The sequence below is a fragment of the Lissotriton helveticus genome, chromosome 4_1 (genome assembly GCF_964261635.1).
Source record: "Lissotriton helveticus chromosome 4_1, aLisHel1.1, whole genome shotgun sequence".
NCBI lineage: Eukaryota > Metazoa > Chordata > Amphibia > Caudata > Salamandridae > Lissotriton > Lissotriton helveticus.
This window is the reverse complement of record NC_136063.1, coordinates 1939328963-1939354153: the sequence shown is the minus strand read 5'-3', so window position 1 is coordinate 1939354153 and position 25191 is coordinate 1939328963.

Sequence of the window (25191 nt, the reverse complement as noted above, 5' to 3'; positions counted from 1 at the left end):
ACTCTGAAGCTGAAGCTAGCAAAGATCGTGGCATCCACGTCCTTGAAATGGCCGGACGCCTTGCCCTTGGCATTATTGTCTATTAGATCAGTGCCACATTCCCGATCTGGCCTCACACCTTATGAAGTGGTGTTTGGAAGGCCTATGAATATCTGGGGAGTCCCTAAGCCTCGCTTAGTACATGATGTGTCTTGTATAATGATGAACGATTACTTGGCACGATTAACAAATGATTTACTTTCTATTCATCAGCAGGTTCGAGAAGCGGTCCCAGATAATTCTATTGGAGAGGCTCACGATCTTCGTCCTGGGCAACATGTAATGATCCGATTGTTCGAGAGATCCAGCAGCTTGGAGCCGAGGTGGCGTGGCCCTGAACAAGTGTTGCTGGCAACTCGGACGGCTGTGCGAGTCACGAATAAGAAGCGGTGGGTGCATTCCACTCACTGTCATCGTGTCTCTCCGGATCTGATGAATCCTGCGGTGCTGTCTGATTATCGAGACATCTTGGATGCAGAGAAGAGCCCAGCTACTACGCCTAACGAATCGGAGGGAGCCTTCCCGGACCACACTGTTTCTGGTAGAGCGAAGTATAACCTACGGTCAAGAAAAGCAGGTGTTTTGTGCGAGACTGGTTGAGTTACCGTTCTGAGGTTTGTGAAAACGGAAGCCGAGAATATCAAGGGGGGGGGGTCAGTTCTGTCTAGTGTAGCGACACCCGCCTTGAATCTCGGAGAAGAAACCAGCGGCTACCTCGGAGCTCAGCACTCATTTTATTTTTTGCTTTGTTTTGAAAAATTTTGTTTTTGGAACTATGGCACCTATTACGATGAGAAACAGAAAAATTCTTGGTGCTGTGCTTTTTGTTACGACTATAGTGGTAATAGCAGTAATAGCCTGGATTGTAGAACGATTGATTCCGGCAAGAGATTATTTACTGCCTACCACTCCAATCCCATCTGAACATTTTCATTTCACTCTGCCTTATCATGAAGAGAGACATCGACAGACTTATTTAAATAACAGCTTCATTCAAATTCTACATCATACCCATAATATGACGAACACTTCGAACTGTTGGGTAGGTGGAATGTTGCCTGGACATCAGAAGAAAGGAGGAACTCCACTTATTCCTCTTCTGTTCTCTCATAATGGTTCTTGCAATGCTTGGTACACTCTTTTTTTTTTTTTTGTAGAGTTTTATATAGCGCGAACTAGACCCGAACCGAATCAGGTATCAGAGCGCTTTACATAGCACAAGTTACGTTTTTACATGAGGAAACACACACACTTTCATTCTTAGGCACGGGGAGATTAAGTGATTTGCCCAGAATCACAGGAGGTTTTGGCGTCGTTACCGAGACTCGAACCCAGATCCCCAGGTCCGAGATCAAGCGCCTTAGCCGTTAGGCCAACTCCTCTCCCCAACGCTTCTCTTTACCTTGAGATGGCCAACAAAAGGTGGACTACCTTTCCGACTTAATAAAGTTTGTTATAACGACAGAGATAGTTACCCGCAGGCAGAAGGAACTAAATTTGAATAGGAAGAATAACGACCGGACAATGTATCTATACCTCGTATTTTCACTAATCAAAGAATTGCAAATATGTCTAGTTTATATGTGATTACAGTTATTGATACTAAAGCTGACTTATGTGTACGAAATAAAGGTACTATTCCAGTAGGGAAAAGCGAATGTACTACTACTCTAACATTTGACGCACCAAATGGTATTGCCTTTGTAGCCTCACGAAACAATTACTTTATTTGTGGAAATAAGGGATGCCACCGTCTTCCCATTGGGTGATTAGGAACTTGTTACATATCTTTTGTACTACCCCCTGTATTTATTGCCCCGCCTATATATCATAACGATTTTGTATTATATCATGATTTTATATTGAATAGAGTAAAGAGAACATTAGAGATTGAGAATATTGATCAGACTGACACCTTTTTGCAGCAATATGTAGATTTTAATTTAGGCCTGTTTTCCTTTGTTGGTGCTGCCTTAAATAGTAGGAAAATAAGACGGCTAACACGTGTTGTGGAAGCTGTTGCTAATGAAACTGCTTCTGCATTAGGGAACTTGACTGAGGAAATCCAAATTACTAGGATTGTAACGCTTCAGAACCGAATGGTTTTAGACGTAGTATTAGCTGATCGTGGGGGTGCATGTCGCATTATCGGTAGTAGTTGTTGTGTGTACGTTCCAGATAATTCACCTTCTGTGTATGATGCCATTTCTACATTGCACAAAATCGCTGCTGAAATTCATCCTGAAAATGGTACATGGACATTCTCAAATTGGTTCTGGACTCTGCTTCGTACTTGGGGTTGGAAACTATTAACTATTCTGTGTGTGATCATTGGAATACTCTTCTTCCTTTGTTTATGTATTCAATGTGGCCCTACCTTATGTTCTATATGTATTACTGCCTGCATTCCGTCCAAACGAGCTATTGCCAAAAATGAGCAAATGATTAGCAAAGAAATAATGAATATAATGTTGATCAATACTGATGATGAGTATCCTGACTACTTCCGTTATGAGGTAGCTTCAGCTAAATGCTAAAAGGGCCGTCTGTCGTAATTTGGCATTGACTAGGTTAGCATTTAGCTCAGCTACACGAACTTTCATTATTAACTTGACCATGTTCGCGGAGGCCATTTTGTATTTCCTGGCTTCCATTTTGAATGAACGTGCTGCCTCATGGTCAGCATGCCCTTTTGTCCTTTCTCTGTACCGATGACCATTTAACTTGCCCAGCAACTGGCTATTTTTAGCACTGGTCAAGCTCACGCACGCGTACTCGAACATTTAGATTAGTGAACGGTCACCTCTCAGGAATGTTCTCCAAAAACTGACCAGTGGCACTAAACCCCTCCCACATGTTGGCTGTGTTCCAATAATGTCCTGATATGTACTTAAACTGTTCAAAAGTATACCGCCTACCTTTTTATTGCTGTCTAAATCGTATAAAAGAGGTCACGCACCGATGTCCGGTGTGATACTTCTTGCATTACCGAAGGGTGCTGTAGGATTGTACCACCACCCCATGGGGTCCTAATAAACTTGTCTTTGCATTTCCAGTTTCCGTGCCAACTTCTATTCTATGGTGTTCAAGAGTTTTTGCAGAGTATGTAGATCTGACGAAACCCAATACCACAACCCAACTGAAATCAGGGAAGACACCAGGCCGGAAAGGACTAACCCCTAAATTCTTTAAATGTGTCCAATAGCAAGTGTTGAAACCAATCTGGGATATTCTATACAATGCCCGATCAGTAGGGGAACTTCGGAAGGTGCACATTGTTCTAATCCACAAAGCGGGGAAACCCCTCGAGTGTTGCTCTTCATGCAGTCCAATCGCGCTCTTTAATATAGAGACGAAAAAAATTGCTATGCTATCGTTGAACTGGCTGTGGCAGGAAATTCACATGATTGTAGCGCTAGACCAACCCAAATGTATGCCCTACAGATCCACCAGGCATAACCTGCAGTGCCTATTTGGCTGCCTGGTGCATTAGCAGCATATACGAGAGCCAGCCACAATCCTGTTGTTAAGACGCCGCCAGGGCATTTGACTCCCTTGAATGGGCCTACATGCTGGAACTCTTGGAGTCAATGGGTTTTGGACCCTCCTTTCGAAGTTAGGTGCAACTTCTGGCCAAATACAGGAGTGGGGATAAATGGCATGCTGTTAGATGAGTTTGTGCTGGGGAGGGGGACAAGACAGGGATGCCCCCTTTCTCTCTTCTCTACGTGATTGCGCTGGAACCACTGGGCAACTAAATCTGAGGAGGCGCACTTCTCAGGGGACTGGGCTGGGATCCCAACTGAGAGGACCTGGTCTCGCTATATGCCGACAATGTGTTCTTGCACCTTGCAGAAACAGAAAAATTAATCGATAGGAACCTGGAGATCTTTGCAGTCTTTTGTCATTTTTCTGTATTACGCATCAATTGGGGGAAGTTGTGCCTCTTCCCGCTTGCAGGATGGAGACTGTGGGAGGGATGGAGATGTCAGATACCCGTAGAGGAGAGGGGGTTCAGTTTTCTGGAAATGCGCGTCACTTGGAATTAGCAGCTTTTCTTTGATTCGAACCTGGGCAGAATCCTGGAGGTAGAAAAGGGAGATGTGAACCACTGAAGTAGGTTATCTATATCCCTACTGGGTGGTCCTATGTGTACTTCAGAACTCTTGCACCAAATTCTACTGGAGAGACTTCAGGACATCGGGATTCAAGGGGTTGCACTGCAGTGGCTGGCGGACTTTCTAATGGACAGAACTCAAACAGTCACTATGGGCACTTTCAGATCCAAGACCTTTAAAGTAACCAAGGGATTACCGCAGGGCTCATGTAGAGGCCTACCCTTTTTAACATATATACGTCACTCCCTTGGCCAAACGAAAGTAGACCCTTGGGTTCAGTTCCATCTCCTACGCGGACAACACTCAGCTCTTACTCTCATTCAATAAAACCAGCCACAACACCCAACTCATCTTTTCAGAATGCTTGAGGGCCGTTGCCGCATGGATGGGGACCAACTTCCTCCAATTGAATGATGAGAAATCAGAAAAAATGTTGTTTCGAGGTGCGGCAATTAGCTGGCCACCTAGTTGGTGCCGGAGGAACTGGGCCCAGCACTCCCCACCCCCGAAAACAGTGGTCAAGAATCTGGGAATTCGCATTGACCAGGCACTTATGCTAGAAGCTTGCACCACCACCACTGTAGGTACTTGCTACCACATTCTCAGTGTGCTTAGAAGAGTGTTCCCTCTACTATCACCCTCCACACAAAAAACACTGATGCAAGCTCTAGTGCTAAGCCGATTGGAAAATTGCAATGCATTGTTGGCCAACGAGGCCTCCCTGGACAAATTGCAAATAGTCCAAAACACTGCGGCCCGATTAGTAATGAATGCCCCTCCCAGAACTGCCTCAATCCCGCTTCTAAACAAACTCCACTGGCTTCCAGTGAGAAAGTGATTGAAATTCAAGATGTGCTTTTCAAAGCTCTTAACGGGCTGGGGCCTCCATACGTGTCCAACAAATTGTCAGGGTACATTCCCTCTAGGACTCTTCGGTCAGGATCCAAGTCACTTCTCTGCACCCTGAGAATTAAAAAAGCCCGCATGGGTGGCAGAGGTTTTACTTACTATGCCCCTTACCTCTGAAACGAACATAACTGCCAATTATGCGAATGTCAAAACCTCCTACATTTCTCTTCTGCTGTGTGTTCGTCTGGCTGAAGCACGCTGCCCCAGCAGGGAGATACCCCTGTCGGGGTGATTCGGTCGCTATAAAAATTCATAAATATCAAATATCTTTTTCCGGTCCCTGAATGCTTCTTCAGACAGGCGAAAGCTGTCACCAGGCTCTTCTTGTGTACCAGGGGTGCACCACGCATTTCTTCTGACTTCTATGTTGTTTTTTATTAAATGTGCGAGGTTCCTATTGCTGGTATGCTCTCATTGCTGAGGGCTAAGAGAAGGGTAGCATATGAGTAGGTAATGGGACCATTACTTATTGATGAATTTCAGATCCACAAATCTGTTCTTTTCACAGTCCATAACAACATGAGGAGTCCCCTAACCCCGCAGGCTAAACAAAATCTCATAATATCGCCACGGTTTCAACATTCCAAATTGCTGATATTAAATGTCTATATAGCTTCAAAGTATGAACACGTCCGTAACAGTGAAGGATCGACACAGAGAGTTGTTAGCCTATCGGTGTGCTTGGCAAATATCGTGGACTCTTTCATTAACAAGCTACATTTTATTTCACAAAACATTGATGTAGATTGTGATAATATCAACTTAGCAGTAACTAAAGAGATGTCCTCAGATTCATATTGTGTAGCTACTGGAAAGCTCTTCTTCATGGGGGTGCAGGTACCGTGGCTTTAGCTGGTGTCTCCTCAGGTGACTTCGTGCAAGTGGCACAGCCACATTGCATGGTGACAATAATAGGTTGGGGACAATAGAGGGCTGGGTTTTACATGCATAGGGTACATAGGCATGGAGGAAGTGGTGTCTCAGCCTCTTCTTGCTGCTATCTTGTGGGAACCAGCCCTGACAAGTACCACGCATCAGGCATTAGACTAACGCATTTTAGTGTGGTAGTCCGCATCACCGCACTAAAATGCAAAGTCAAGCATTTGTAGAGCCTCCTTGCACCACCCGCATGGATGCTGACACAAAAGGGACAAGAGTGCTGCCAAGCACTCATTATTGAGCAAGCACCGCGTACTCCGTGCTGCTCTGGAGTGTGTGACTGCAGCTCTAACCTTAAGCAGGTAGCAGGGTGGCAGGCTTGTCAGGTAGCTTGATTTTATATCACATTGGTAGTGGTTCACTGTTTTTGTTGTTACCGGGTATTGTATCCATTTCTAGTTCTTTGTTCCGGGTAATCTTGCACATACTTTTCCATCCAGGAAAGGATGGCCTCATTTGGCCTGGGGTCCTGGAGCGGGCATGGGTTGGAATGGCATGGACTAAACAGGAGGCTGCTGGGGGAGTAGGAGCTGCTGTCGCTGCATGCTCTGTTCTGGGTTCTGAAGGGACCCAGGCAGCCTACTAGTGCAAACGAAGTGGGCAGTATGTTTGGCGTTCCTCATAAGACAAAAAAACTGATATCTGTAGCACTGGGTTGATGGAACAGCACAGGCGTTTGGTGTCTTGGAGGCAGTCTCGGGGAAGAGCATTTGTGGTGAACCAGTGGAGACGGTGCTGGAGCCTCTGGGGTTATACATTCCTTGGGGACTTTAGACGGCTGGGTTAACTGAGGAGGGGAGCGCTCTGTGAGTGGAGAAAGAGGAGGCATGGTGTAGGTGGGACATTGTCAGGTGGTGCTTCTGGTTCAGCTTGTTTAGGGGGTCACAAGTGAAGATGTCATGCCCCAGGGATTCATGGGAGATGTAGTTCCTCTGTGGGCAGAGAATGAGCCCATTTTAGGGAAAGCAAGCCCTACTTACTAGTTCACATTTAATATTGCTGAAGCATATTGATGATTTGGCAGGAGTAAGAGAGGCATTTACGTGTGCTGAAGGCTCCCCAGCAAATGCAAATGAAAAAGGGATGTAATGCGGAAATGTATTTATAACATTGGTTGTCCAATGATTACACTAATTAATCACCAGCAATTTCTGCACGATTTCTGCAAGTTTATTTTAACAATTAAATTAAGCTGGTAAGGCTGTGAGTAATACAGAACAAGTTCAGAGTGTTACGGATAGATGGGTTTGGTTTACTAGTGATGAGTTTGGGGAGGTGAATAGAGGACCTAGAGTGGTTTGTGGCACATTAGCTGGAATATTACCATCAGCTTAAAGCAAGCTAAAGGGGCAGCAAGAGTCTTTCCAGCTCAAGTAGCTGTCTGCAGCATGCAGATGCCAACAGAACACAAAACGGCTCCAGAAGGTCAATCTGAAGGCTCATTAATGACAGATCCAGTATCAAACTCATTGCTTGGCACAGCTGGGGCTTGGAGACAATGCAGTGGTGGTGTGGGTGACAGTGAATGTCCAGGTGTTAGTGGTTTAGGTTAGGCAAATGAAGCTGATGTGTTGGCATTGGATTACAGTGATGAGAGCGATGAGCTGCAAGAGGTAGAGGTGTGTGACGGTGATAGTAGGTTCTATGAAAACAGCACATATTTTGTGGTAAACAAGATAGAAGTGTTAACAGAAGGACAGAAGGCTTTTGGTGCCTTTCAGAGGGCACGTGCAGACAAAAGATGCAACGTCAACCACAGAGAAGCTGGTCGGAGGGCAGAGTTGTTCCTGGTGGTGGTACACAGAGATTGCAGGTATAGGGCAGTGGTGGTCTATTTGTGATGTACAGAATCATTTTGAGATGCAGAAGAATACTAAAAACCAGTGGAGTTCAGGAACAGTCCAATTTCGGAGGGGCATGGGGACATTTAAGCAGTGCAAAACACCTGCAGGGTCAGAGAATAAAGATAAAAGTACAGCAAAGAAAGCAAAGATAATGTGTGACAAGCAGATGTAATGTGAAGATAAGAAAGACAAGGATAAGGATACTGTGAAAGTTGAGGATAATTCCACAAATACACAGCACAGAAAGAAAATGCCATACATTGGGTCATTTTTATCTAACAAGACCAAGCATAAAGTGAGGAAGATCAATATTTGGATGTTTTTAAGTGGTTGCACAGACATCTTCAATTCAAGGAAAGGAGAATGGGAGCTAGAAAGAAGACCGAGAGTGCCTAACACAGTTGAAAATTTGAAATCTCTCTTTTTAATATATGCTAGTATATAGTGTGAGAAGCATGATGAGAGGGCAACTGAGCTATTTAAATGCATGGATATAATCTGTAAGGCACAAATGCATTTTGGGTTATGCATGGTTGGGGTATGATGAGGAATTTAGGGCTAAACTGGTTCTCAATCATGAAAAACCATGGGGGTGGGGTCCAGATTCATAGTTATGGCTGTAATCAATCAATCAATCAATCAGGATTAGTAAAGTGAAGCTACTCACCCGCAAGGGTCTCAAGGCCCTGGGGGGAGGGGTCTGCTTTGAATGCTGGGGTCATCTGAAGAGCCAGGTCTTGAGGTCCTTCCTGAACTGGAGCAGTGTAGGGACTTTCCAGAGGTGGAGGGGGAGGTCCTTCCAAGCCTTGGCTGCAAGGTAGGAGAAGGACTTGCGCTCCATTCTGGTCTTGTAGATGCACGGAATGGTGGCCAGAGAACAGTCCGCGGATTGGAGGTGTCTCTTGGGTGCGTGGAAGGAGAGGCTGTTGTTCAGATATGCTTGTCTGATGTTGTGGAGGGCCTTGTATGTGTGAGTGAGGAGCTTGAAGGTTATTCTTCTTTCGATGGGGAGCCAGTGGAGATCGTTATGGTGCTGGGTGATGTGGTTATGATGGGGGATGTCTAGGATCAGTCTCTATGCAGCATTCTGGATGTTCTGGGGTTTGTGGTAGTTTCCTGTTGATTCTGGCGTTGAGATCATTGCCGCGGATACAGCATTGATCTGGCAGTTCATCGTGAATGAAAAGTCTAGTACGATGCTCCGGTTTCGTGCGCGGTCAGACGGAGTGGGGAGGATTCCAAGGGTGCTGGACCACTTGGTATTTTCCCGTGTGGAGGGGATGTCGCACGGATGAGGACTATTGTTTTCATGAAGCTGAGTTTCAGACAGCTCTCCTTCATACAGGTTGCAATGGCTTTCATCCCTTCCTGGAAGTTATCTCTAGTGATGTTGGGTGAGGGAGAGGATGAGCTGGGTGTCGTCGCGTAGGAGACGATGTTGAGCCCGTGGTTTCTGATGATGGTTGCAAGAGGGGTCATGTAGATGTTGAAGAGGGTGGGGCTGGGGGAGACTCCCTGGGGTACTCCACATCTGATTTTTGTCGGTTCAGAGAGGTAGGACAGGAGTCTGACCCGCTACGTTCTCCCTGTGAGAAATTAGCATATCCAGAGAAGGGCCTCTCCGCAAATGCCTGAGACTTGAAGTCTAGTGGCTTGTGTCCAGTGGGAGACAGTATAAAAAGCAGCTGAGAGGTCCAGGAGGATGAGGGGTATCATTTGGCCCTGGTCGAGGAGGGAGCAGATGTCATCAGTGGCAGCGAGTTGTGCAGTCTCTGTGTTGTAGTTGCTGGAGAATCCAGTATGGGAGATGTCCGGGACGTTGTTGGCTTCCACAAAATGTTCTATCCGGGTGTTGACGGCCTTTTTTTGATGACCTTCGCTGCAAATGGAAGCAGGGAGACGGGTCTGAAGTTCTTGAGGTCCGTCGAGTCTGCAGAGGGCTTCTTCAGGAGGGGGTTGCCTTTGGCGTATTTCCAGTAATCGGGGAATGTGGGGTTTCAGGGGAGCAATTGATAGTTCGGCGTAGGTTGGGTGCGATGGCCATGGTGGGTCTGTGGAAGATGTGGGGTGGGCAGGAGTCTGACGGTGCTCCGGAGTGCATGCTCTTCATGGTCTTTAAAGTGTCTTCTGAGCTGAGTGAGGTCCAAGTGAGCAGAGTCTGTTGGGTGGTGTCATGTCGCTGTGGGGGGCTGGAGTGGTAATGAGGTCTTGGTTGTGGAAGCTGTCGTAGATCATCTTTATCTTGGGGTGAAAAATGTACTGAGTCTTTTGCAGAGGTCTTGGGAGGGTGGATTGACAAATTCCTTGATGATGGAGAAGAGTTCTTTGGTGTTGTGGGCATTGGTAAGGATTCTGTATTGGATGAATTTATTATTTGTTGATTCGATGAGTTTATGGCGTGCTGTGTTGGCTTCTCTGGAGGCGGTGCGTGTTTCTGGAGTTTTGTTGCTCCTCCATGTCTTTTCGAGTCATAGGCAGGAGCACTTGGATTTTTGGAGTGCAGCTTGCTTTCTTAAGGTGTCATCCTGTGGCTTACTTGAGGGGGTGAGTGTGTCAGCGCAGTTTGTGATCCCGCGGTGGTGGTTGTGTGCCACGGTGTTAGGGTCTGGCTTCGTCGATGGTGGGGAGCTGTAGAGGGCAGCAGTGAGCTGTTCTTTCGTGACTTTGTTCCAGCTTCTACGGGGAGAAGGTGGGTGTGCTTGAGTCCGGTGGGTTTTCGGAAGGAGAAGTAGATGTAGTGGTGGTCTGTCCAGAGGAGTTCAATGGTGTGGCTGTAGGAGAGGCTGTTTCCTTCTGCAAAGACGGGTTCGAGGAGGTGTCCTGCTCTGTGCATGGGAGCATTGATGCTTCAGTCCTATGTTGGCGAGGTTCTCTAGGAGGACTGTGGGGTTGGGTTTGTCGTGGTTGTCCAGGTGGACATTTAGGTGTCCGAGTGGGATGTAGACTGTGGAGACGAGGAAATTGGGTGCGATGAGGTCAGCGATGGTGTCAGTGAAAGGAGCACAAGGTCAGGACGGCCTGAAGATTAGAGTTCCGTGTAGAGTTTTTTTAGGGCTGGTCTGGATCTGGAAGTGGGGATGCTCCTTGAGGGTCATCGTGTTGTCCGGGCTGGTGGTTGTCATGCGGATGCCACCATTAAGTAGGGGTCGGGGGAGGGCGGTCAGCTGGGAGGCGGGAGCGGGAAATACACAGTGAAGGGGGAGGAGCTACAGGAGCAGCAGCAGCAGGGAGAAAACACCGGGAGGAAGGGAGAGAAAAGATAGAAATGAGAGGAAAATAAAATAAAAAAGATCACAGAGCAAGCAAAGAAAGAAAAGAGGGCACAGAGAAAAAAGCCAAGAGAAGTGAAACAGCAGAGTGCTCTCCCTCTGGACAACCAAGAATGAGGCGCAGTTAGGAGCCTGAGGGTGGAGGAGGGCCTTGAACTCCCTTTAACTGAGCTCAGGGGGCAGCACTTAGTGGTGGAGCTGTGCAGGGGGGAGCTGTCACACTGACCAGGTCAGTGGTCTAGCTGCAATGGATGTCATTCACCCAGCTACAATACACATGGCAATTGGACTCTCCATTATGTATCGGCCATTTCTACACAGGCCCACCCCACCAGGGGCAGATTCAGGCAGTAAAGTACAGATATCTAATATGGGAGTGTGGTGGTGTTTCAACATGGGATTTTTTCCCCAGCAATTTTGCTGCTATGAACATGAGTGTCCAAAGTGTGGAAGAACGAACACACACTGTTTTGCAATGGTTAACTCTGCGGAGCAACGGAAAAGAGGTATAGGCAAAGGACCACAGGCTCAACCTTTAACGAAGGGCGCTTAGTGTGGAGAAGTTGACTTTGTGGCTGCAGCTCTATCTGGTCAGGGAGGCAGCTGTAAAGCTGTGATGGGGTTTCAAGGAGGGTTTTCTTTTGAGGTACCAGGGTCCAGGTGTTCAGAAATAGGCTGACAATCTGAAATCAGCCTTGGATTTTCCACAAATTGTCTTAAGAATGGAATAAGGGACAGATTGCTGGGCCTTTCTGGGACTGATCTATTCTGAATTTGATTACCTGAACTTTTATTATTGTTCCAAAAAAAAAAGAAAACTGGCTTGTCATTTGATCACCCATCTTTCACGGCCTGAGAGAACTTCTGTTAATGACTACAATGCAGAGTATGTGTCGGTGACTTATGCATTGGTGGAAAGAGGCAGGGGTCTGTTGGTGACAAGTAATATTTAATAATCTTTTCAGATTTTACCAGCCCATCTAGAGTACTTTTGCCTTTTGGGAATTCAATTTGGTGGAGCAGTTTTTGTGGACAGTGTTTTTTGCCCATAGGATGTGCCATTTCGTGTTCCCTGTGTGGAGAAGTGTGGCTCAATGGTTAGAGCGGCAGACCCTGATGCAGAGGTCTGTCCCGGGACCAGTGTTCAATTCCCGTCTCGGCGGGTCTTGGGCTCAATTTCCTCGGACCTGATAATTCTCTCCTCTGTGCTTATTCTAATCATGGGTCCCACTGTGCAACTCTGGGCAATAGCTTGCTTAATCTCCACAATGGCCCCAACAGCGCTGGGATGCCTGCCTTCACCTTGGGGGTGCCCAAGAGTGGACATTCCACAGGGAAAAACCAGGAAGGGTTCCACAGCGGTATGCGTTACAGCGCCAGGACACCCATGGGTATTAGTGCGCTTTACAAGTACAAATTACATATTTAGCACATACTTACAGTGGGACGTTTAGTGGACTCAAACTGTTGTGCCTTATTAAGGTGATTTTTTTCTTTGTATGATAGGAGGGGGCGGATGAATGTGGCAGGACCTTGGAGTCTATTGAGCATGTGACAGGTGATTTGGGAGTGTATTTGGCACCTGCGAAAATGAAGAGACTAGTTACGTCTTTGATATTTCTGGGAATCCAATTGGACACAGTATATATGATTGCATCAATATTCCTCAAAGGGTGAACTCTACATTATAGCGATTAGCATATTTTCTTTCATTAGGGCTGAAAGTTTAAGAACTTGCCTGCTCTCTCGTTACCAGGAAATAATTGCAAGCGCTCAACAAAATCTGTATATAAGTGTTAATGGTCTTGTGGGGGGGTTAGCCAAAGTGTGCAGGGCTTTCCTTGTGGGTGGGTGCTTTGCAACCCTGGGTGTCAGAGGACTGTGTCACCAGGAGCGTTTTGGCTACCCCCAATTTATCTGGAAGGGTTGCTTAAAAGTGCGAACAAAAATTGCCTCAAAAAAACAAACACGAAGGGCTTGTGAAGTCACAGCGCTGCTGCGTAGCGCTAAGAGGCCCTTTAGACGTCGGCCAGGCGCCCCAGTCGAATGAGAGGGTTTTGTTTTCCTGGAGCACAAAGAATGTATCTGAAGCAGCAAACAAAGTGCCAACAAAAATCGCCTCCCAAAAATAAACACGAAGGTCTTATGAAGTTGCAGCGCTGTTGCAGAGCGCTAAGAGGCCCTCTGGTCCTCGGCCAGGCGCACCAGTCTGATGAGAGGGTTTTGGTTTCCTGGAGCACAAACAATGTATCCGAATCAGCAAACAATAATGCATTGCTTTCCCCTAAGTGAAGCAGCCTTTTTAAGTAAGACCAATGAGCGCGAGGCTTACCAGAAACGACTGCAGCGGGAGACATCTGAGAGGAGGAAAGAAACTCATATATATCAGCATCTCAAGTAATAGATCCCAAATAAGGTTTGACACACGAGTAGAATATAATGTGTGTGCTCTGTGTACTTCCGACCTTGTCACCACTCCATCCAAGGAGTCAGAGTAACACAAGCACTAGGGGGGAGGTCCTTAAAGGCAATTTCTGTGTTACGACACACACACATACAAAGATCACGGAGGGCCGGGGGCCAGAACTCATGATATGGAATTGTGATCATAAATGTTTATGACTCACCTGCCAGAAAACAAGCTGAGGAATGTGAAAAGCAAGACGCACTGCCACAAGACGCACTCTGTTGTGGTGGAGGGGTGGAGCGGGGTGCTTGGGAGAGCAAGCGAGAGGAAAGCCAGATGGCGCCTGATCACGCGCTGTAACGGTGTCGCATGGAAAGCCAGATGGCGCTGTGCGTGTGCCCGCGCGCATAACCGCAAGCTTTAGGCCACAAGCAAAAGCTTGTGGTCGGATTTCTAAAGCCTACTCACTAAATGTCTCGCCAGAGCAACACATGGCTAGCTCAGGTGAGACCTAAAAACAAGGAATAACATACACAGTAGTACTAATCTGTTCTGCCAGTACAATCTGCATGTAAGCGTAGGCCAGTGGCATTAACAACTTCATTTACAGTGAGGTTCTGTACCTGATCTAGATGGGGCTTTAGGTAAAAATATATTTTTTTTATTTAAAGTATGGGTTATAACAAACACTACCTCTGTTTAAAATGTAAATGATTTTACGTACTCTGTAAAGAAGTCTTCATGGAAGAGAATAACTTTTTTTTACTGGTTAAAGTCATCTTACCCACACACTTAGTGAAGGAGAAAAACGGTTGCATAGGAGTACTGATCAGGCGACACCTGTGATAGCAAGCATGTTGTACGTAGGTGAATATACCAAAGAGGGACCAGTTGAGCTAAACTTAGTAGCTATGGAGAGGGACCCAGATGCTCTGAAGAACTTTCATCCTAATAGGAAGTTTGTGTCAATGGGAGGAAAGTGCCTGCCCTGAGGGACACTGGAGACTTTTGCGCTATGGTTGAGAGGAAGTACCTTAAACCTTAGGAAACAGTCCCTGGGACCAAGAATACAGGTGTGGTTGCTAGTGGAGAGAGCTTGGAGTACTCGCCTTCTGGGTCATTTAAATATGAATCCATATATACAAGGGCAATTCGATAACTTCATTCTCATGTGACTACTGGGTGCTTACTTATTCTGAGTTTTGGTGAGGCTTATTACACCTCTAACCTGCAAAGCAATAGTGTGCTATTTAGTTTAAAGAGAATGATGAATGCACTGCAATAAAATTAATGAAAATAAAGTCTACAAGGTTTCCAGTGGGAGACAGGCTGTTTCAATGAAAGGTGGATCATTGTTTTACTTACCACCCTGCATGTTATTAACCACTTCAGCGCTAATGACAAGGGTAACTCGTCATGGACTTTCCATTGATTTCAATGGAAAGTCAATGGAAGCTCATCAGGTGCCTTAGCAGCCAAGTGGAAGTCGGACCTATTGCGTGGGGGAACAGTAGTCAACCTTATGGCAGAGCAGGGTAACTGAGAAAACTCAAACATACTTTAACAATTCTTAAGCCACTCAACAAGTATGGCCTTACTCAGTTCCACTGACACTTGTCACAAAAACAGGTTGTGTCCAGATCAGTGAGAAAGAAAATAGCAGCTAAAACAAAAACTTCACAATTGTGCTACCAGTGAAATGTATCACAAGAGGGTCTTACTTTAAACATACTTTGGGACCAAACAAACTAAAGACAGAGGTGGCAGAAACCAGAAGTGGGAAAATTAGGTTACAGAGGGAGGAGGAGAGATCAATGTGGACTAGGTGCAAAACAGATTTTTAAATTGGTGATAAAATATTGCATCTTACAGAGTTTGGGCATTAATGACCAATGTCCCTGACCCCTAACTTTACATACATATGATCTTGACAGTGTGCCCCTACCCAGATATTAAACTCCAATGAATTACTGAGGCAGATGGTGCAACATAGCCTGCTCAAAACAAGCAATCCACTCAACCACCAGAGCAGCAAGAGCATCCGGAGATAAGTCTGCTGGCTTAGGCAAATCACTCAGCAGTCTGATCACAGCTATCAAACACCAAAGGAGCTACTTCTTGCTCTATTTTACTAACAAGACGTAACATGTATATGTTCTTTTTGGGTCAAGTAATGTATTTCATTATGTATTCAAAAAAAGATCATTCCTGGTACTACTTCAACCTGGTTTCTTGTCCATGAAAAGACATCCATATCTCAATAATTATATCCCAATAGTGACTTTTTTTTTAAATAACACCCCAAAGCACCCCAACAGTACACATTTTAAAACAAATATATCTACCACAGCCTTTTAAATCAAACGACAGCTCCATTGCTTCATTTAGAACTTAAAACAATGTTCCATTTCTTACAAGAGAACAAACACAAGCAGTGGCTTTAAGGACTACAATATCACCCACCTGCAGACCAATTATTTCCAAGTATGGTGACACATCTGAATAACGCTTCCTCCCCTGCAGGGATCTATGTTTTCTATCCCATGAGCAAAAGGTTGGAATCCCAGTGGGTTCACTCAACCTGGTATACCATCAATAAAATTATATTATCGAGTTAAATAAAAAAACAACTGCTCTATAGCACCAAAGAAAGCCATCTAGTGAAATTGCACTTTACAATCACAGTGCAATCCTTCTCTACTCTACCCAACAGGAGATGGTGGTATAGAGATCACTCGTTATTCAACTATATACAATACAAGTCATATCACAGAGTGCTATTGCTATGTATGGCCCAGAAAACTTTAACCCTATCGTACCATGAACAGTCAGAGACTGGTCTGTGAATGGATCACTGGAATGACATAACTGGCACTCAGACAGTTGACAGAGCTACAAAGACAATTTGGAAACTGCACAAAGTCAATTACCTTCAAAGTAGAAGGTTTTATAAAAGTCCATTTATTTCCTGTTTTCACCTTCTAAAGGCCTATATCAACTGGTATTTAACTCCCCACCCCCATTGTCAGAAAGATACGCTCTGCAAACAAAAACCCCGTCGATGGGTTGAAATAAAATTCGAATACCACCATTTAAGAAAATACCACGCAGCCCTGAGATGCTTTTAAGGATACCCGAGACGGTCAGTAATTTCCGGTGGCAAGAGCCTAGAATCATAATATTACCAGCGACCATTTATAAAGAGCACACCACAAAAGAAATTGCTTAAAGCCACTAAAATTATATGCATGGTCCTAAGAGCCGGAATTCTCGGGGAGCTCAAGCAAGCGTTTTACATGCCTCAGGATGCCAGTATGCCAATTCAGCCCAACCTGATCTGCAAGGGGCGCCACAAGATCTGTCAGGCAGGTGAGCCTCAGCAACGTTACTACACTGAATAAACACTCACAAAAATAGGACAGGCTCTTGATCCACTGAGCACATAAGATGCAAACAAAAAAAATGTGCTGTCCACTTGCAGACCTTGCAGCACATTACATGAACTACATATACTGGAGAAGCTTCAGCACAAAGTAGCTCATTCACAGAAGGTATTCATTAAAAAGAGAGGTTCAGTACCAGTCTAACCTACAACTGATGGTTGCAAAACTGGATCAGACAGAGTAAAATAAATGCAGGTGTCATCTGCTAGTCATGTTCGGGTGGGGCATTTTAAGAGCGCAAGAGAAAGAATGCGTAGACATGTGTTCCGCGAGAGGAGGACCACAAGCACAGATTTTTGGCAGATTAAACAGTAAGTACTATCACGGATGACAATATAGCACTTTTTTTTTTAAAACTACAAACTAATTCAACATTCAAAGTGATAGAATAAATTGTGTGTTCTAATGAGAATGTAGGAAAAACAGTACGACGTTATTAAGTAGATTATTGCAGTCCTCAATTCCCCATGCGACGCAGGACGTAGAGGTGTTTTTGATTGCGAGACAAAAGGGTAACGTTGCATCTCGACACACAAACGAACATGACTTGGAAAATGTACAATCACTTTAACACTAATGAAAACATTGCATATAATGCAGTGCTTCAAACACAACAAACTTTTGACATAGGCAAACCAGTAATTTGTTGGCATGTTGCTCTAGTACAACCCAGTAAGTAGCATGTACAACTAACTTGAACGAGACGTGTCAAAATGAATAAGTGATATTCAGCTCAACTATCTCATAGGAATCAGATGAAGGTGGGTGAACAGAGGTGGGCAAGCCAGATAATTTATAAGGAGATCAAAGCTAAATGAGGAACTTCTAACATACATTTAAGAAAGACGCATTGCCACAGAATGCTGTGAATGTGTGGACTTGTAAATGTATTTATATAGCGCAAATCACCGACACGGTATCTAAGCTGGTATTCCCCTGTGAGATACCCCGGCAGGGTATCCACAAGGTGAAAGCCAGGCATCCCGCCGCGAGGGGCCATAGTGGAGATTAAGCAAGCTATTGCCCAGAGTCGCAGAGTGTGACCCTGTGAGTCAAGTAGGCACCGGAGCGAGAATTGTCGAGTCCGTGGAATTTTTGAGCCCGAGACCTGCCGAGGCGGGGAATCGAACCCTGGTCCACGGCCGATCTCATATTCCAGGTCTGCCGCCTCTAACCACTGAGCCACGCTTCTCCAAGGGACTTAAGGGAAGGGTGCGATAGACAAAGCATTTTATGGAGTGCACTATAAAAGGTTGGGTTTTCAGCTTGCAATTATCGCACCGGACACCCTAAATCATGGCCCCCAAGGGGAATTTACAAATAAAGTTAGTTAAGAAGAAAAACGCATAATAAAAGCAATAACGGCAGCAAAACAATATGGGCAAAGTCCCCATGGAGCTTGTTCTGGTGTATTCGCTAAAACAGATGTGCAAAGTGCAGCTCATGAGCAGACATAGGAAAGCTCACGTGTTCCATTTAAGCTGCTACTTCAGTGGAAGGCATTCAGTAAGAAAAACTCACTTCAGAGAGAACGTGTGTTCGTATATATCCTGCTAGTCAGATGTTCTCAGAAATATGCGGAGTTTCCTTTCATTTTATTTATTTTATTTTATTTTTTAAGCTTATATGGCGCAAACAGCTACCCAAAAAGGGTTTCCCGGCGCCTAAGAGCTCAGCATCTTGAATGGAATAATATAGCAGAGGTCGTTCAAGGTTTACTGATCAAACAACCAGGTCTTTATCTCTTTACGGAACCTGGGATGGGAAGACTTCCCTCCTTTCGTATGTGAAGTGGTAGTAAGTTCCAGAGAGTGGGACCCAGGTGGGCAAAGGATCTTCCTCCCATCCTGGAGAGCTTGAATCTAGGTACACAGAACTTTTCGGCTGATTGAGACCGCAGATTTCTTGTTGGGATATAGGGTTGTGCTATTGTCTGTAGATATTTTGGAGCAGTACCTGATTTGATTTTAAACATGTAGTTTAAGGCCTTAAATCTGATACGATTTTCCACCTTCAGCCAGTGCAGTTCGCGTAGATAGGGGGACACACTGGCACTTTTAGGTATATGGCAAAGAAGTCGGGCAGCCGTATTTTGTACCAGCTGTAATCTTTTTATAACTGCCTTGTTTACCCCCAAATACAGGATGTTCCCGTAGTCAAGGCGAGATGTAATTAAGGCATTGACTACTGTTTTTTGTATGGGGATAGGCAGCATCCACAGAATCTTCTTGAGCCATTTTATGATAGTAAAACAGAGACCCACAACTTTGCTTGCCTGTTGCTTCATGGACAGTGTATTGTCCAGAATTACTCCCAAATTTCTTACATAAGGCACTGGTGTTGGAAGATCACCCATCTGTGTAGGCCAGTGTGATATATTCCAGAGCTCTGGTTTTTTGCCCAGAAGGAGAATCTCCGTCTTGTCTCCGTTTAATTTTAACTGGTTAGTTGTCATCCAGTTGAAGATGTTCAGGAGACCATCTTTAAGAAAGGACGGAGATGAAGATTGGGGTTCAGACAATGAGAAGACAATGTGTGAGTCGTCTGCATACGTCATCAAGGTGAGTCCTGCTTTTTCCACTAGATCTGCTAAGGGCCTAAGATATAGATTAAAAAAGAGCGGGCTGAGGATGGAGCCCTGTGGTACACCGTGAGGGGAGTTGAAATATCCAGAGCTTGCAGCGGCAGATGTTATTTGGTATGTTCGTTGGCTCAGGAAGGATCTAATCCATTGCAGGGCAATTCCGCAGATTCCATTTTTTTCTAGCGTGGTGAGTAGCCTTTTATGCGACACAGTGTCAAAGGCTGCGCTTAGGTCGAGTAAAATAAGCGCAACCGTATGACCGTCATAAAGGAGTTTCTTGATGGTTTCAGAGACACCCAGCAGGGCAGTCTCTGTAGAGAAGCCCGCTCGGAATCCTGACTGGATAGGATGGAGAAGGGCGTTTTCGTCTGCAAAAAGGGTGAGAGCTGAATGTACATGTCTTTCCAGACATTTGGAAAAAGCTGGTAAAAGTGATATGGGCCTATAATTGGCTAGTTGTTCCGGGTCTGCTGCGGGTTTTTTTAACAGTGGGGTCACTATGGCATGTTTCCATAGAGTAGGAACTGTGGCCAACTCAAGGGATGAATTTAAAGTATCTGCAATAATTTCAAGGGCTGGCGTATCCAATAGTTTTATTATGTTGATAGGAATGGGATCCTGTGGAGAGCCAGATCTAATCGACTTCATAAGGGAGATAAGAGTATCGATTGTAATGGTCGGCCATTTTTGTAGGGTTTGAGTTATAATCGGAGTGTACTCCCATTTTTCCGTTGAAGTAATGTCATGGTTGTTCTTATCAATCTCAGTGATTAATTTATCAATTTTATCAGAGAAAAATTGGGCTAGGTCCTGACATTGCTTTCCATTGAGAGGGCGTAAAGGAGCTGTGATCTGCTCACGCGCAAGCACTTTAACCGTGTTAAACAAAGTTTTGGCTTTGTTTACAGCTCCCATGATGGTATTAGCTACATATGTAGCACGTGCTTTTTTACACGCGGTATGGTAGAGATTTCTAGCTGAATGATACCTTTTATTTTATTTATTTATTTATTTATTTATTTATAGAGTTTTGTATAGCGCGGACAAGACCCGTGGGTATCAGAGCGCTTAACAGGGAAAAGAGTTACAGGTAGACATTATAGTAGCAGTAATAACAACAACAAATAGTTATGAGGTAGAGGGTAATATACCGTAAGGACATGATTAGATATATAATTACTAGTGTCTGTGCACTTAGCCTTAGGTGACGAACGAGGTTTAGCTTGTGTCCTAGTACCAATAAAAGCTCGATGAGGTAGGTTATATGGCAATCCAGTGCATATCAAGGATGAAATGGATAAATAAATAGGGTGAGATAGCGGTTACATATATTATGTCTGTGAGATATAGTTATAAGTTCACAAACAAGTGAGGTAGTTATAGGTTCACAAAGTATGAAGTAGCAGTAACGTGTCTAGCCTAGGCTTGACCATGGAAAAAACAGTTCGTTATCAGTTATTGATCCTCCAATTTTCATGCCGCGGACAACCCTCTGGTAGCGTAAATGATCATCCCAATCGTCCATCGGCTTCTTTATGTAGGGTATTTACTCATCAAGTGGGTCTTCAGTTCTCGTTTGGATGTTGCTGTATTTTGAATCTTCCTGAGGTTTGGAGGGAGTGAGTTCCAGATTCTGGGAGCAGCTCCTGAGAATGCTCTGTTGTAGGTCTTTTTCTTATGGAAAAAGGCTGGTCTCAATAGTAACTCTTTTGTGCTTCTGGTAGGTCTGTTACCTCCTGATAGCTTAAGTTTCTTGGCTAGGTAACTAGGCATGTTGTAGTGAACCGCTTTATGTGTAATACAGGCCATCTTCATTTGAATTCTGGCCTCGTAAGGTAGCCAGTTTAGTGCTTTCAGGTGTGGAGATATGTGATCAAATTTCTTCGATCCCGTGATGAGTCTAGCCGCTGCGTTGAGGCAGGCTTTTAGTGGTGCTGTGGATGTTTTCGGAAGACCAGATAATGTGGTGCAGCCGTATTCGATCCTCGAGATCACTAGTGATTGGATAGCCAGTTTTAGATCCTTCACTGAGATAAATGGTTTCAGTTTTCTTAAGTAATTCAGGTGGAAGCGGGCGCTCTTGGCCATTGAGTTAATGTGTTGTTTCATGTCGAGGTTTTCATCTAGCATGATTCCTAGTGATTTAGCTGAGTTGACTAGGATCGGGGTGCAATTTAGCGCCGTCACCAGTTTAGTCCATTCCTTAACTTCAGATTGGCTCCTTGTCGGTGAGATTAGCAGGAATTCTGTTTTCTGGGTGTTTAGTTTCAGATGGTTCATTGTTAACCATCGCAATGCTCTCTTTAGTGTCTCGTTTATTCGGTCAATGTCCTCAAGGGAGGTGATCTTCATGTATATTTGCGTGTCATCTGCATACATATGATAGGATATCTGAGATTTTTGAAGGATCTCTGTGAGAGGTTCTACATACAAGTTGAATAGATCAGGGGATAGCGTTGAGCCTTGTGGGACCCCGATTATATTGGGTGTCGGGGAAGATATTACTTGGTTAACCTGGAATCGTTGAGCCCTGTTCTGTAGGAAAGAGTTGAACCATTTCAGCACGTTTCCGGATAAGCCCATCCTATCTTGTAGCCTGGTCATTAGTATTTCGTGCTTTACCGTGTCAAATGCTGATGACAGGTCTAGGAGGATCAGTAGGCATGTTTGATTTCGGTCTAGAGCCTGTAGGGCGTCATCGACAACATGCAGAATCGCAGTCTCAGTACTGTGCCCTGTTCTGAAACCTGATTGGCAATCATCTAACAGCGAGAACTTGGTGATGTGTTGGCTTAGTTGGCCCTGCACACATTTCTCAATGACTTTGGCCAGTAGAGGGATGTTAGTCACTGGTCGATAGTTGTTTAGGTCTGTTGCATCAGCTGTCGGTTTTTTGATGATGGGTACTACCTGCCCTGTTTTTAGGCAGTCGGGGAGGATCCCTTGTGCAAGTGAGGCATTTATTATCTCGGTCCAGATTGGAACTAGCGTGTGGCTGATTTCTCTTACACATTTTCCCGGTAGAGGGTCTTGATAGTGGTTGTTTGGTCTCATTTCGGCCAGCGTTTTGGCGATCTTTTCCTGGTCGTATAATTCAAATGTGTCCCAGTTTGCCTTGTTTTTTGTTTGGAGACCCTCTGTTGACGCATTGGTCTCATTTTTAGGTGGAGGAAGGGTCATAAGGTTGGCTGCTGCGTTTGTGAGTTCGACTTCTAGCATTTTCGATTTTTCTGTGAAAAATGATGAGAATTCCTCGCAGCTTATGGGGGTTTTTGTGTTCTCTCGAACCGTTTTGGCTAGTTTATTTGATTGTTGTTTTAAGATCTCGAAGAGTTTTCGTGGTCTGTTTCTGGCATTGTCCAGTTCAGCTCTGATAAATTCTTTTTTGGAGTTGATTATCTTTTTGTTGTATTCTTTTCTTGTTTTTCTGAGGGCTCTCAGCTCGGGTGAGGAGGGATGTTGTCTCCATTTCCTTTCGGCCATTCTCAATTTGCGCCTGTCCTTGTTCAGTGACTCACTAAACCAAGGATTTTTTGGCTTCTCTGAGCAATTTTTCAGTTTTTGGGGCATGGTGTCATTAACGATATTACCGATCACCGTTGTGTAGTGATCCGTCAGCGCATTGACATTTTGCTTATTAATGGGTGGCTTCAGGTCTTTCTCACACCTTTCAACCAGTAGTTCAATATTAGCCTCTTTTGTGTCTCGGATCAGTTTCTTGAGCTTGCGTGGTTGCATGGTCTTTCCCTTTTTCATTGTAGGTATCGTGAATGTTATGATGTGATGGTCGGACCAATCACATGGTTCTATAGCGAGGATTGATGTCTCTGTATTTCTTGAAATAATCCAGTCTAAGGTCGCTCCTTGTGTGTGAGTGGGTTGGTTGCATGCTTGTGTAAGTTTTAGCTCACAAAGGAAGTCTTTAAGCGAGTTGACCAGCTTGTCATTGCCGTCGTTCCAGTGGAGGTTAAAGTTGCCTAGGAATATGTTATTGGCATCCGAGTTAGAGTTGGTCGTTATGATCTCTATCAATTGCTCTGAGAACTTTGCGTTGTCTCCTGGTGGGTGGTAAAATGCATGCAAGTTGCAACTTTGATTATTTGGTGATCTCACATTAATACCAAGGTATTCACAGGATTCTAGGGGGTCAGACTGGAATTCGCGGACCTCAATCTCTGAACGGTGAATGCACGCTATGCCTCCTCCTACATTCTTTGGTCTGTCTAACCTGACGATGTTATATTGTGGTGGTATTAAGAGATCCATGGTAGGAGATGATGATTCATTGAGCCATGTTTCGGTGAGGATGGCCAGATCAATTTCATTGTTAATGATAAGGGCAGCTATGTCTGATGCATGTTTCGTTGCTGAGCGACAGTTAAGAAGTAGGCACTTCAGGGGTTTCTGTGAATTAACGAGTTTTACACTATCAGATTCGGCTGCGGTTAGCTGAATATGTTGTAGATTTTGGTGAATTGCTTTCCGGTCATTCTTTCTGGAAGTTCTGTTAGAGTCAATGGGTACAGTTTTGATACTCTCCTCTCTTCCCAGGGCAATTTGTTCGGTTTGTTCATAGGATCGGAGTAAGGCCAAAGCTTCTTCATTAGACAAGGGCTTGGTCCTGTTAGGTCTGTTGGGTCTGAGTACGAGATTCTGGATGTGTGAGACCTTGGTGTGCGTACTTATCGCCATCTCCCAGATTCTTCCAATTGTCTGTGATATTTTCCTCGAGTTTTGTGCCAGGTTTCCTACGAGTCTCTGGAGTTCCTTGACTTCTTTCTGTGTTCGGGATGATTTCTTATATGGGATAGATCTGGCTGGATGGGTATTGCAATTAGCTCTTTTCCATGAATGATCTGTTCTAATTGCCATAGATCTTTTCTTGGTATCCTTAGTTTGGTTACGAATTCTGGGTCTATTAGAGGTGTCCTCATTACTTCCTGTATTAGGGGATGTAAGGGGTGTTTTTGTGAGTATGGCTCTATGGGACTCATGTCTCGCATTCGAGGGAGGATGTGAAAGGTCGATGTTATCTGCCCTGTTTATTCCGTTAGCTTCATGGAGGGACTCGTTTGGAGTTGAGGTGCATTCTTCATGCGCGGTCGAGTTGTGCGTTAGCGGCAGCTGTACTTTCCTTGGTGCCTGGTAATTCTCTTTGATTCCAAGGTTAGTAGATATCGCAATCCTTTCTATCTCAGTCTCAGGTATTACCCTCGTGTTTTCGGTTAAATCTCTAGTGTTAGAGGCTTGGTTGTTCTGGCCGTCCGTTTGACTGGTGTCTCTAGTGTTGGATTCAATGTATTCAGGTGCGGCATCTGGTGGTGTCATGTTTTGTTGGTGGTTTGGTCTTTCTATGTATTTCTTTAGGTTATGGAAGGTTGTCTCAAATTTCTCGAGTTCTCTGTTGGCTGCTTGTATCAGCACTATTCCCGTTTTATACATGGTAATGCATAATTCTGTCTCACTTCTTTTCGTAAGTGAGGTCGTTATTTTTGTGCCATATGGTATGTTTTTTATGGTTTTGGTGAACAGCATTTTTGTAAGGGCGTTGCGCCATTTAGCTGTTTTGTCTGTGTAGAATATAAGGTCATTCATTATGATGCCTTTAACTCTATCAAAGTATGGGTCAGAGAACAGCA